This window comes from Arvicanthis niloticus (assembly GCF_011762505.2).
Source record: "Arvicanthis niloticus isolate mArvNil1 chromosome Y unlocalized genomic scaffold, mArvNil1.pat.X SUPER_Y_unloc_1, whole genome shotgun sequence".
Classification (NCBI taxonomy): Eukaryota; Metazoa; Chordata; class Mammalia; order Rodentia; family Muridae; genus Arvicanthis; species Arvicanthis niloticus.
The window spans coordinates 3,623,994-3,636,428 of NW_023044978.1; the positions used below are offsets into that span (position 1 = coordinate 3,623,994).

General features: G+C 30.3%; 1 long non-coding RNA gene across 1 annotated transcript; it reads left to right on the forward strand.

Moving 5' to 3' along the window:
• Positions 1-668: 668 nt before the first annotated feature.
• Positions 669-2,341, forward strand: LOC143433941 (uncharacterized). Its single transcript, XR_013070051.1, has 3 exons — positions 669-814; positions 1,777-1,842; positions 2,019-2,341. It is a non-coding gene; the product is annotated as an uncharacterized LOC143433941 (long non-coding RNA).
• The last annotated feature ends 10,094 nt before the right edge of the window (positions 2,342-12,435 follow it).

Here is a 12,435-nt window from a genome sequence, read left to right on the forward strand (position 1 = left end):
CAATCACTTGTTAGCTTGCAATTGCCTCTTTATATGTCAAGCTGAATTTCTACTGATCCATTCATCATTTTCTCCAGAACCAGAAATCAGTAACACTGATGCTTGGAAACAAATGGACCTGACTATAACTATAAAAATATAACTATAACACTACAAGTATAACTATAGCTCCAGCACAAAATGTGTGTGTGTGTGTGTGTGTGTGTGTGTGTGTGTGTGTGTGTTTGTGTGTGTGTGTATGTGTGTGTTTGGTGTTTGTATATATATGGATCTGTGTTTGTGTGTCTCTATGTTTCTTCAAATGAATGCTGGATATTTCAGAAATGAAAAGAATTTTGAAAGAGCAAAAGGGGCTTAGTAATTACATATGATATATTCAATCAATGTGTTTATGATTTGTACCACTTTAAGCATCTTTCACATGGTATCTCATAAGACTTTATTCTCTTTCCATTATAATGAACCTGTCCTATATTGTTTAAGATTATAACCAGGGCTCATCTGCCTTCCTGTGGACCAGAATTATCCTAGCAGTTGGTCATCGTGTAACTATGAGGTCACACTTGTGTACACAATGGTATATTATGACCTCACTAGTAATATATAAGGCCAGGCATCAAGCAGCTCATACCAGTTATCATCAGGCAGGGAAGAGAAAATACATTAAAAAGTACTGTTCCAGTTTGATTGATCTAACTTTTCTTGCCAGATTTCAAATTTATGTAGATAGTGAGCTGCCATGAACCTTGAGTTTATCATCCTTGGGAGCACTGTGTTTGCATTCATTTTCTTCATCATAAAATTTTTATTACAGGTAAGTTGTCTATAAGTGATTGTATTAACAGTAACATGACAAAGTAAATGGGTGGGTATAGTTTTGTATGACTATGGAAACACTGAAAAGACTACTGGATGTATTTAATGTGGTACCTTAATGGCCTACAGATTTCTGACACCTGATGCATTTCTTGATTTTATTAGGGCTTGAACAGTTGCTGTTGGTTAGAAAACAAGTATAGTTCAGTAACAAAATATTGAACTCTTTAGGGAACCTCTAATTCAGCATGAGTTAACAGGATCACAGAAAATATGCATTTCCCAAAAGTACATCATGTTAAAAATGGGTATTTTTCTCTTGAATTATCTTTTTACTATGATAGAATTTTGTCTAAAACAGAGTTCCTTGATATTAGCCTAAAGTCATAAGTATAATGATTTTTAATAGAATCAATGATGAATTACAAAAAAAATATAGGTACATGTGCTGAAAGTAGAACTTGGCTTTACCAAGAAACCAACAGGATTTTATCGTGTATCTTCAAAACATACTTATGATTTCCTCATAAATTGTAGGTTGTGTGTTCCATGATAATTTCCCTGTTTTATATATATATATATATATAAATATATATATATAAATTAGTCTCAATTGATTTCATATATTGATTGAGGTTCTTTCTAAATATATTGGAGTCCTGTTTTAAGAACCCCTTTCTAGACTTGCAATCTTGAAATATTTTCCCTTGACATGGACCTTGCTGAAAAAAATGAGTTTAATGTACAGCAAATGTTCACCTTACAAGTAATAAATTATTTTAAAAATCTGTCACTTTCCCATTTATATTTCCATTTGCTGCTTACTATGTCTCTAATTTGAGCCAGTTTTCACTTTATTAACACCATAGTTTGAAAATTTGGGGTTATTTCCAATTATTTTCAATTCCAATTTTCTGTGTAAGTTTATGTTTTGTTTGTTTGTTTGTTTTAACTAAAAAGCAAATGGAGGATACTTTGCCATGAGAATCACAGATATTGCTGGAGGATACCACTGAACTTCTCAAGGTAAGATGTTAAAAAATGGTTTCCATTTTCTCTAACTTTATATTTATGATACCCTTTTACACAATTCCAACTACACTGCTTGTGGTAATTTTGTCAATTATCGTAAAGAATAAATAATGAGGAAGTTATTGCTATTTCTAGGTTCCAAAAACAAAGAATTGAAATTTATTTTGCAGATAATTTCATGAGAAAGCCGTCAAAGTTTACATCTACTATGAAGCTAAGAACAACTCCTCAGTCAAACAAGAACAATGATGTGCATCTTTCTGTCAATGATTTCAACCATGTTATGATGATTGCATTCCCACAGTCAGTAATCTTATATAAGTACATGCTAGTTGATCTACACATCATACAATGGCAACTGGCTCAAATGAAAATATTTCCATCTATGAGAAATCTATTCGGCCACATTAAGATTTGGAGATACAGATTATGAATGTTGCAACAAACAGTACCAGCAGAAGCAGCCAATAAAATATTGAATTAATTCAAATTATGTCCTTTTTGTAAACGACTATTATTTAAAAGACAAAGTCCAGTATGATACTCCATATACATATTGTACATTTATATTTAAATAGTTAATTATATGTATTTGCAAACTCATATTTTATGGAAAAAGGATTTAGAATTACAATAACAATTTCAATTCAAATTGTTTAGTATTTGACAGTTAGATGGAGTTAAATTTTATAGCTAAAAGGTCACAATCAGATTTAATGTAAATTTTAAAATTTCATATAAGTATAAGTAATTGCAGAATGAATTGTAATTGTCTATAATGTTTATTAATGTAACAGGAATTACATGAACATTTTTTCTATTAGAAAAACTAACATATTCAATCAATGAATTTACTTAGTGAGAGCTACACTTTTACAACCTTAATAAATATTTAAAAATCGGTTATATATCTATTTCTCCTACTCTCTTTCTTTAATATATATATATGCATATATATATATAATATATCATATATAATATAACATATATATACATACATTATATACACATATATGCACATATATAAAATTATATACGTGTAATGTACATGTATAATATATTATGTATATTATATTTGTATATAATATGTTACATATATTATATAGTATATATATTATTATTAATTATATCATATATCACATATCATATATCATATATCATATATCTTATATCTTATATAATTTATATATTATATCTTATATATTATATTATATCTTATATATTATATCTTTTATATATTATATTATATCTTTTATATATTATATATTTTATATTTTACATATTACATATTATATATTATATATTTTACATATTGTATTTTACATATTATATATTTTACATATTATACTATATACTATATACTATATACTATATACTATATACTATATACTATATACTATATACTATATACTATATACTATATACTATATACTATATACTATATACTATATACTATATACTATATACTATATACTATATACTATATACTATATACTATATACTATATACTATATACTATATACTAATTTATTATATATTATATATTAATTATGTATTATGTATTATGTATTATGTATTATGTATTTGTATTATGTATTATGTATTATGTATTATGTATTATGTATTATGTATTATGTATTATGTATTATGTATTATGTATTATGTATTATGTATTATGTATTAATTATATATTATATATATCATATATCATATATCAATTATATATCATATGTCATATATCATATTATATTATATTTTATATTTTATATTATATATCATATTATATATCATATATATCATATTATATATCATATTATATATTATATTATACACTATATTATATATTATACTGTATATTATATTATATATTATTTATGTTACATATATGTTATATGTTACATAGTACATGTTACGTGTTACATGTTACATTTTATATATAATATTGTATGGTGTATATTGTATATTGTATATTGTATATTGTATATTGTATGTGTTATGTGTTATGTGGTATATGGTGTATGCTATATGGTATATGGTATATGGTATATGGTATATGGTATTTGGTATATGGTATATGGTATATTTTAATCAGTATATTGAGGTCAAGACCCATGACCCATGCAGGAGCAGTGGGGTCTGACCCTGGGGCTTTGGAGACAGAGAGGATTTAAAGCCAAAAACCACAACTCATGGGGGGTCACAAACCACAACCCAGGTTGAGTAAAGGAGAGCTATTTAAGAGCACCTGTGGAAAGTCCATCCCATTATTCAGTTTGTGACAGGATACAAGGAACAGTCATGGGGAACCTGTTGTATAGGCTATTCCCTAAGAGCCTCTATGTAATCAGCCATTTATCTTGTGGTCAGGAAAGTTCCTGAAACAAAGAGTTCATGACCAAGCTGACCTGCACTATTGGTTCTGCTTGCCTATTAGGAGTTTTTGAAAAATTTTAACCCTTTCATTTCCCCATTTCTCCTGATATAAGATTTTAATCATAAAACTTGGCATAACATTAATCATTGTCTTTGACAATAATCATTGTCTTTGACAATAATCATTGTCTTTGACAGGAAAGAAACAATTCATAGAGCTTGGAATCAGGGATTTATATTGTTATTTTTTAATCTAGCCTTTCATTCTTAATTTCTGGAGAGGTTACTGAAAAGAATAAAAGTATGATATGGCATTATAAGAAGTTAGACAACAAATGGTGGTTAAATGTAATCTTAAACAAAATCAATTTTCCCAAAATTTATTTTAATAAATGTTGATATTTTGAGGCAGATTTGAGGTTACATTTTTATGTTGATACAGAATTTTTCATTCTAATGAAAATTAAATAGTTATTGGTATATGTCTATGTGTTTTGATACAAAGTTTAAGATATATTTTTGTTACCCTGAGATAGCCACTGTGACCGTTCAATTCTTTTAAAAGTAAAATGTTAATTACAGTCCTTTTAATGAATGATAATACAGCTTAAGATAAGGCATATTCATAACAAACTAAGGCATATTCAGTTAATTTTTTATTTACTAGACAGTAAATCAAAGACATGTTCATGTTGGATCTGATTTGGAACACCACTGAAATATGTATATTGGAATTTACAGGCACCTGATAGTTGGAAACAGGTAATATTTGCTTGCTCTGATATTCTATGAATAGATAGATGTCTTCCAAAATTTCAGACACTCACAGAAAATGGCATTTAAAGATATATTCTATTAATTTCAGACTTTTGCATCATTAAGATATATAAAGCAATCATTTGATTTGGAAGAAAATGTTTGATGATCATACAAAAGTCTCCATTTAGAGTTTTTTAATTGTGAGATGTTAAATACTGGACAGTAAAAACAATGCCTTAAGTTTTTTTTGCATACATAATGCAATCATGAAAGGACAAATAAATGTAATATATGTTACTGAAAAAATATATCAAATCAAGGTTACTATGTTGATCATATTTTCTGCTCACAATATATCTGTCTGATATTATGAGCTATAAGGCTATACATTGAGGCTATAATGTTTGAGAAAATTTTGGAGACTATCCAGGTAATCCAGTGTGTCTGTCAATTCTATGTTTTTGAAAGACTGTACAGTTTTGGGAGAAAGTAAGATAATATATATTTCCTTATCAGGCTTTTGTTGAAGATGAAGGGTAAATAGTCTCTTTCTTATTATAGGGTTAACTCCTTTTGTATCTATAATTACATAAGTGGTCTATGAAGGTAGTATTTGGAGCATAATACTATTTAGAATAAATACTCAGCAGGCTTAAAAGGGTTATAGAATACTTTCACGTGAGTTGCCAAAGAAGAACACACTGGCTTTCTTTGATTGTATTTTTTATATTTTTATTAAATTATTATTGTTTTTAATTTTCATCCCAATTTGGCCCAACTTCCAAGTCACCATTTGTCAGGAGCCATAGTGGGACAAGCTAATAATTACCAGATAATCCTCCTGAATTTCTTGCCTCAGATTATTATCTAATCTGCAATGTGTGTGCCCCATTAGCAAGGCTGTGGTGGATGTAATTTTAGAAAAGACTCCTGCTATTAATATATTTCTCCTATTATTATTATTATTATTATTATTATTATTATTATTATTAAACATATGTAACAATCACTAAAAAATAGCACACCATTTTAGAGCAGATCTCTACAGATCCAAGAAAATGTATTGTCTTGTAGTGATGCTATATAGACAAATAGATGACTTCTTAAGTCTTAAAGATGAGGCTATAAGAATTCCTAAATTTATATCAATGATTATTATGCTTTTTTATAAAGGCACTGCCATTAGTTCCAACATGTTTAGTCAAAACTGCAATGAGAACTCTACCAGAGTGTTATCAGTTAATTGCCCCAAGAGAGATAGTAACCAGACTTTCTCCTGCTAAGGGCACATTCCAAGAAGTTGTAAGACAATTATCCTAGGTCACTAAAAGGGGACCTCACGATTTATTAAAGGTACCAGGGCAGAAGAGAAAATATTGTCTGGGTTGATTTATACAAAATGACAATAATTTCTTAAATTATAGTTTCAGAATTTCAGTGAACCTGTGGAACTAGACAGATGATGAATATCTAGCTAGTGAATATTCATGTAAACATTCTCTGTTGTAAACTTCTATTTCAATTTATGATTTGTATTTTGGTGTGAACTTATGAAGAACCTTGTAACATGTGTGACCATGTACTCTGAAAGCTGTATAAGTTCTGAGCACAAAGAGATGAGAGTTGGTTAAATATTTAGAAGTATTAGAATAGTTAGATATAGAATAGAGTTAGAATAGAGAGTCAGAATAGATGATAGAATAGAGATAGAACAGTTTTTCCCTTTTCCCAAATAGAACAGAAGTTTTCTCCTTTTCCCCACTTAGGACCTTCCCACCTTTCCCCTCAGATAGCATTCATAGGATACTTTTTACGCTTACGAAAATCTATAGCAACTTTTCTAAGTGTCTTTTCTTCTTGCAACCTCAGACTAGCAGACATAAGTTAGAACCCAGCAGCTCCTGCTGAGATAGAACCAAGGCCACATTGTCTAATCCTCTGCTGTTAGGCTACAGGTATTAATCACTTAAGCCTGTACTGATAATGGAAATACCCAATAAATAGCATAAAAAATAAACTAATTTTTTGCAAATGAGTACAAATTAGATGATTGGAGTTTATACGTATTTCAGATACATATTTTATATGTATATATAAAGCATCATTAACATATATTTGAAAAGTCATATTTTATGATAAAATATTTAGAATTTCACAAAGGAAATGCAACAATTTTGGGGTTACTTCAGCTGTAGTTAATTTTAGAGCTGAGATTTCAAAATAAGAAGAAATTTGTATGTTAAAATTTCCTATAACTGGCTGAAGAATTATCTTATAATTGTCTATAAATTTGATAAAATGACCCCTTTTTATAGAAAAATAATTGTTTTCAATTACTAAATATATTTAATAAATGGTAAACTTCGCCATTACATATGTTTATAAATTATGTATAATTTTATATTTGAGTTTAACCATTATTATTTCTACTACCTTTTAAGTCAGCATAGAAAAACTACTACTATCTTTCAAATTAATACAGATTCATTATACTTTTATAATCATTTAACATGAATAAGAATCAAACCTATAGCATAGGAATTGTCTACAAAATTAGAATTTCTGTGAAATATGCAAACATGTTCTAAGACAATCAGTTAAGTACACATTTTAGGAATATATTCTTCCTTCAAAAAACTGGTAGACTCAAATTATTCTTCTGTCAAACTGAATTCAAACATGGGATCTTATAAACATCTTTCTAAAATGTTACACAAAATTTCTGAGTGAAAGAAATATAGAGACCCACAGTCAAATATCACACATAATTTAAAATATTTTCTGTATGACTTAAGTGAAAAACTAAGTAAACCTTCAAAGATAAGAGACTCTGTAAGAAGGCCAGCAGAGTAAAATAACCCATTTTTTGGTGGTCAATGGAAAAAAACACCAATAAGAGAACACACAGAAACTAAAACACCAATAAAAATTACACAAGAAAGAGATGTTCAGAAACTCACACATGAGTGGCAGTTGTGAAGCTTTGTTTTAATGTGTTTCCTTACCTCACAACTGGCATCTGTCTTACTTTTACTTCATTATCTACTTCTAAATCAACCTTCCATAACTGGGTTGCTCTGTCTGGCTTCAGTGGGAGAAAATGGCTTGGTCTAGATAGGCATTAATTTGAAGAGTCAAGGACTGTATAAATCATTGTTAGACTCCATGTTAACAGGGAAGAAGTGCATGAATGGGTGTCAAGGCCATGTGAGGGAGGAGAGTTCCTTGCTTATGACCTAAAGTGAACAAATGAATAAACAAAAATAAAATAAAATAAAATAAAAATAAAATAAAGTAAATTAAACAAGGAAAAATGTAAGAAAATATATTATTTGAATGAATTGTTCTTTGACATTGTCAAAAAATTTCATGTTTATAGTAAAAAAAATAAACATTATTTCTGACATCTGTACCTAAATGTTCACCAATAAATAAATACTAAAATTCATATACAATAGAATATACAACTCATAAATTCAGAAAATCATGTATGCCTGCCAGTACTTAATTCAGGAGCACAAAATCAGCATGTCTGATCCTCTCAAGACCATACAGTCTAAGGCCCAGGGGAAGTCTCCTATTTCCAGAGCCAGAGCCACAAGTAAGAGATCCTCTGAAATAATGCCAGCAGCTGCCAAACCCCAAAGATTCCAGCAGATTCAGGACTTATATCCACCTCCACGTCCTCCTTTACCTGATACACAAATTCCATCAATGTTTTAGCCTTTTTCTTCTCACTGGTCAGATAATCATCATGGTTTTTTTCCCACTGAAAAAGACAACATCTGACACCCCTACAAGAAGGTACACTGCAGCCAGAACAAATGTAATGAAACCTCCTAACTAGCTAGAGGAGCTAGAAACACCAAGGAGAACAATAGACTTTGCCTGTACCTTCTGCCTGGGCAGATGATCAGGTTGTCTGCTTCACTGAAGACCTTATTGTCTGAAAGTCTCCAAGGAGGTTTCCTACAGTCAGGGCCATAGGGCTCCCAGAAGACCTACATCAAAACAGTAGAGGTTACAGAGAGACACCCAGTGAATTTATTGCCATATATAGACCATGAACAACAGAAGCTGATATAATCTGGCACTATCAAAACCTAATTTTCCCACTACAAACAGCCCTGGATGCACAAAAACAACTGAAAACTAGGAACCTTAACTTAAAATTCTATTGCATGAATAGTATTTTTAAAAGATGATATAAATAACTCACTGAAATCATTGAGATAAACTTGTAGAAATTCTTAAGTAGACAACAAATAAATCTCTTAAAGCCATACCAGAAAATACAATCAAAGAGGGCAAATAATTGAGCAAACTTGTCCAAGACCTAAATATGGAAGTAGAAACAATGAATAAAATACAAATGGAGGCAAAACCATGGAAGTGGAAAACCTAGAAAAGAGGTAAAAAACTACAGAGTCAAGAATTACTAACAGAATAGAAGAAATAGAAGACAGAATCTCATGAATAGAATATCTCTTAGAAGATATTCACACAAAGATCAAAGATAATTTAAAATAGAAAACTTCTAAACTTAAAAATTTAGGAATTTCAGAGCACTGTTGTTGCGGTAAATCTCCTGCCCATAGGGAGTCCATAGAATAAAGACACAAGTCAATAAATATCAAATGAATGCTGCATGCCAAGATTGGGCAGATTTACCATTAAACTACACTATTCCCCAGCTATGAGAGCTCTTAACAACTTGCAGTTTCCTAGGTCAAGGTCTTCTCCACCTTTTCTGCTGCCACCAACTGCCCCCCTCTCCAATGGCTCTCTTCACTCTCATTCTTTTCTCCTACCTCTGGCTCCTCCCACTCCTTTTCTACTGCCCAATCACTGGCTCTAGCCTTTATTTAACAAATTTGATTGGACAGAAGGTTCACAAGATTCAATCCTTAACAGCCCCTCCCAGGAGTGGAATTACCATGACAACAAGAGGCTAGGGCTATCCACCACATTTCCCCCTTTTTGTCCAATTAAAAGATTTATTTTCTCAGATATTCAATCTTTAGACAATCAAAGATTGTAATCAGAACCATCCACCCCAACATAAGGATCTGGGTCAATGATCTCCTTTTGTCTGCTTCCAGCTGAATTGGGCGAAGAATTCCCATCTGGGGGCCCAAAGGGAAGTGTCTATGTGCTGAGAAAGTTCATAGCTTAGCTGACATCATAACTGTTACAGTCAGAAAGGCTGGACAGGCAAACTAGCTGTTCTGGAAAAGTTCTGGAAGCAAGTCCTTAAAAGAAGCAGCTTCAATACAGTTACAGTAGAATCAAGCACGAAGCTGGAATAGGATCTCATAGGAATCTCATAAACCTAGAAAAGAGGTCAAAAACTACAGAGTCAAGAATTACTAACAGAAGAAATCGAAGAGAGAATCTCATGAATAGAATATCTCTTAGAAGATATTCACACAAAAATCAAAGATAATTTAAAATAGAAAACTTCTAAACTTAAAAATTTAGGAATTTCAGTGCACTGTGAAAAGACCAAGCCTATGAATAATAGAAATAAAAGAGAGCAAAAATTCCCAAGCAAATTTTGGACAGCAAAATATCAACAAAATTACAGATGAAAATGTATGCAATATAAAGAAAGACCATAATTAAACAAGTAGCCTATAGAACATAAAACAGAATGGAACAAAAAACATTCTCTTATCACTTAATCATCAAAATAACCAAACTTGCAGGAAAAAATGAAATTATATTAAAATATGTAATAAAAATTGCCAAGTAACATATAAAAGAAGACCTATCAGACTGATGCCAGACTTTACAAAAGAAAATATAAACATGAAAGAGGTCATATACAAAAAAAGAAAACACATATGCAACCCAGGTCCGTATATTCTGCCAAATTTTCAATCTCAATAGATAGGGATACCAAAATATTTGATGACAAATAAAATGTAAACAATATCTGTCTACTATCCAGTCCTACAGATGATTTTAGAAGAAACCTTCCAACAAAAAGAAGATTCTTAGATATTCAGTCAAAAAAACCCAAGATATTAATTATCCCACCTCTAAAGTCAGAATAAATCCCAGATACCTAATCCAAACTACTACAATCAAAATATAACAGAAATTAACAATCATGTTCTTAATATCTCTCAATACTAATGAATTAAATTACACAATGAAAGGGCATAAAATAATAGTACGGACCCAGAAGCAGAAAACAGCATTTTGCTAAATACAAGAAACACACCTCAATGACAAGAGAACACTGAGAGTTCAAAATATGGAAAAATGTCTTTCAAGTAAATGGTCCCAAAACACAAACAAAAGTTACCATCCTAATATCCATTGAAATAGTCTTTCAATCAAAATTTTCGAGCAAGATGGAGAAGTATATCATTAACAAATTTACCAAGAAAAACAATTCTGATCATCTATTTTCCAAAAGCAAGGACACCCACTAACAAAAAGACACTCATAATGAAAGAAAATTTACTAAATCTCAAAACACACATTGAAACCCACACAATAATAGTGAGGTAATCAACACCTCACTCTTAATAATCCAAAACAGAAACACATAGACTTCTTTGTGAATTGGTTTCCCCTTGATTCACTTTTGTCATATTGCTTTGGCTAGAATTGCCAGAAGTAAATTTAATACATATAAGAGAGTAAACATATTTGTCTTGTCCCTAATATTAGTGGAATTTCAGTGACAGGTCACCAAAACAGAAACTATACATAAACACAGTGACTACAAGTACTACATGGTATCTTCTCCAAACTTAATCTTATAATTTGTCACAAAAGAAACCTTAACATATAAAGAAGATTTAAAAATCACATGCATCCTATCAGATGACCACCATCTAAGGCTAAAATTCTATAACAGGCAAAACAGCAAAAATCCCACATACCTCTGAAAACTAAATAATTCTCTAGTCAATTATAACTTGGTCAGGAAAGAAATAAATATTAGTAATATAGTACATAATTTAGAACAATTGTAGTTTTTATAATTCAACTAAAAATTAAGACACCATATATACAAATTTTTGGGACAAAATAAAAGCAGTGATAAGAGGAAAATTAAGAGAATTACCTGCCCACATAAAAAAGAGATCCTACACTATCAAATTATATCCCTGGGAAAAAAATGAACACACATATTCAGTAAAAGTAGAAGGTAGAAAATAGTCAAAGTTAGGAACAAAATCAACCAAACAGAAGCAAAGAAAAAGAAACAAAATCAAATTGAAGCAATTCCACTAATATTAGGAACAAAAGAAAGATATTTACTCTGTTATATGTATTAAATTTAGTACTGGCAATTCTAGCCAAAGCAATATGACAACAAAAGGGGATCAAGGGGAAACTGATTGACAAAGAAGTCAAAGTGTTACTATTTGAAGATATGATTGTGTACATAAGCCACCCAATAAATTCTAGCAGAGAACCTTTATAGCTGATAAA